The sequence below is a fragment of the Buceros rhinoceros genome, unplaced genomic scaffold (assembly GCF_000710305.1).
Source record: "Buceros rhinoceros silvestris isolate BGI_N320 unplaced genomic scaffold, ASM71030v1 scaffold22380, whole genome shotgun sequence".
NCBI classification, from domain to species: Eukaryota; Metazoa; Chordata; class Aves; order Bucerotiformes; family Bucerotidae; genus Buceros; species Buceros rhinoceros.
In genome coordinates, this window is record NW_010388260.1 from 18447 (window position 1) to 21212 (window position 2766).

Consider the following 2766-nt stretch of genomic DNA (forward strand, 5'->3'; position numbering starts at 1 on the left):
TCAGTGAGAGCATTGCAAAAAAAGAGATGTCAGACATAGTAGTCCGTGGGTAGCTCTCACTGCGGGGCCGGGTGAGCCTAGCAAATGGTGCTGCTCTTCAGCAGCAGGCTTTGCAGTGGGAATGCCAGCTACCTGGAGAGGCAACGTGTTATCAAGTGGCGTCATATACCTCACAGCGCTTCCTGGCACTGTTTGTGTTAAATTTGATGAGCTGGGACCTTTGGGTTCTTTAAGTTTCCATCATCATCATGATTGTTTGCATTGCGTTGAGCAGCACCTCCTGGGTGTTGTAGCAAGCAGCCCATCGCTTTCCCTGAAGAAAGCATCAGTGCTCAAAAGTGTGAGATTTTCTCTCTGTAAACAGTACCCCATTGAAGTGATCCCATTTATGAAAGGGGGTGTGCCTGTGAACAAGCTAAAACAGTAATTAAGGCAAAGGCTGAAAAGGGATGGACATGGCTATATTGGCTAATGTTTGGAATAATTGCTCTGTTGCTGCAGGGTGTTACTGAAACTCAGTTTGTAGAGACCGAATTAGTTACTACATCAGCAAGTGGCCTTCAAAGCAGAGCGGTAGGACCAGAAAATTTTCAAGGTTTGTGGGTGACCATAAGGGATAACGGTTCTCTGCATGGTTCTGTTATTTCTGAATTTAATTTTTGCGTTGCACTCAAAATATGTGAAGTGATTATCTTTTATTTGGTTGCTCTGTTTTGAAGCAGATGATTTCTGTGTCATGTTCCTGCTTCAGCTTCTGTCATTGCCTCAAGGGCTCTTCGCCACATAAGTTCTCCTGATACGTCACAACTGTTCGAGAAGTAAAAAATAGTAATTGAATCAATTTTTTCAATATATAGAATAAATTGTTCCTGTAAACTGCAGCTTATCTGACAGTGTTGAATTTGGCTTGCTTAACTGTTCCCATTTATGCAGAGCATTTAAAAACTGTAGATCTTATCAGTGGCCAATAATGAGAGCAGTGTTTTATTACCCATCCTCTCCCTCCCCACCCCAGCACACTGTATCCCGTGTTTTGTAAGTCAGAGACTGAGACCTAGAGTTCAGCCCTGTTCGCATTTGCATAGGTTTGAAATTTCAATTGCCTTTAAGGAAGGCACACGAGTTGCTTAAAAAGTGGTGATAAGAAGGCTTATATGAAAAGGCATTTTCCATCTGTTTTGCAGGCTTTGCCTTAAGCAAACTTTTCTGGGGAGTCTTAGAGGGCAAAGCAGCTATTCCTGCCACCGGGCTGCAGAGGGGACAGTGGCAGCAGAGTGCCGTGTGTGGGATGTGTTTACACCAGACAAACAGAAATCACAGTAATTTGGTGTCCTTTTTGTTCCTAGTACAGCTCTGCCAGCACCTCCTGTAGAGGTCTGGTGCAGTGGCAGCATACAGAGCAGCCAGGGTGGCATCACTGGGTTGTACCCCCATATAGAGGAGAGGGGCACTAGGGAAGGGTGTGTCAGCAAAAACAAGGAAAGGGTGGAGCAAGAGTGAGGCTAGTAATTAGGTTTAATTTGAGCTTGGCTATTAAAGAAAAGGACAATTTTAAATATCAGGCTGGCTAGGGTGGGGCGTTGTAGGGATCAAGTGAACCCATTCTCCCTACTGAGGAAGCAAGGAGACATGAAGCTTAGAGACACGGGGTGGTGGTAAAAGATCTGTCCCAAAGGTCCTCTAACTTCTGTTGCTTATGTCTCAGCTGGTTCATTATAATTCAGCTATCACCATGTGTTTGGATTTACAAATAGGTGCAAATAAAGAATCCGGAACTGCTTGGTCTCAAATGCAGACAAATATAATTGTCCAGAACTTGGGAGATGGCATTTGGAGATGGGATGTGGCATTAGAGTAAAGAAGACATTTCCTTAGATGATGTAGTAGATGATCTTACAACTGATTTACATTTCATTATACCTATTAACAGTATGAGCAATGTCAGGGTTTATAACTGCAGTCTGCAGAAAATCACCTCAGCAATGGTGGTATAAATGGTTTGTGAATAATCAATGTGTAACAAACAAGTTATTCTCCCCTCTGAGTGCAAATACTGTTGAACAGCTGTATGCAGGTTCAACTTTCCAGCAGAGAAAGCTGGAAAAGACTGGGGCAGTCTTAAGGCATTGACTCACATGTGATGCTGACTAAATGCAGATGGCTTAAGTGGTTCTTATCTTCAGTTCTATGCTTTGCCTCTCTCTCTCTCTCTCTCTCTCTCTCTCTCTCTCTCTCTCTCTCTCTCTCTCTCTCTCTCTCTCTCTCTCTCTCTCTCGGGCTGCTGTTGCTGCAGTGGTGCTGGCTGAGTGATACATGAAATACGTGTGTTTACATTTATGAGCCAAACTGTAAAAATGTGTTTGGAAGGAGAGTCACATAAGCCAGCACTTGTAGCTGTTTAAATTCTTGTGGCTAGGAAGAACAAGGAGAGCATTCCTTGTTTGCTGAGAACGGCTGAGGAGTGTTAAGTAGTAAAAATGACTGTGATTCAAAATGGGCGGGGAAAAAGCCCAGATTTCTATTTATTTGGGCTTTCAATATTGTAAACCTGTTAAATTCCATCAGGTAGGGAAAAAAAGCATTCCAGTGTGGTTTAGCACAGCTAGAAATGGCAGGGATTCTCGTGACTGTTCCTGTCCTCTGCCTACCTGTTAAAACTTTCATCTTGGGCACAGATGCCATTGCTGACAATTTTGAGCATTATTGACAAAATTATTTGAAGCAAAGGTTAGTTTTTCAGAGCAGCAGTCTGCATCATTGTATAGG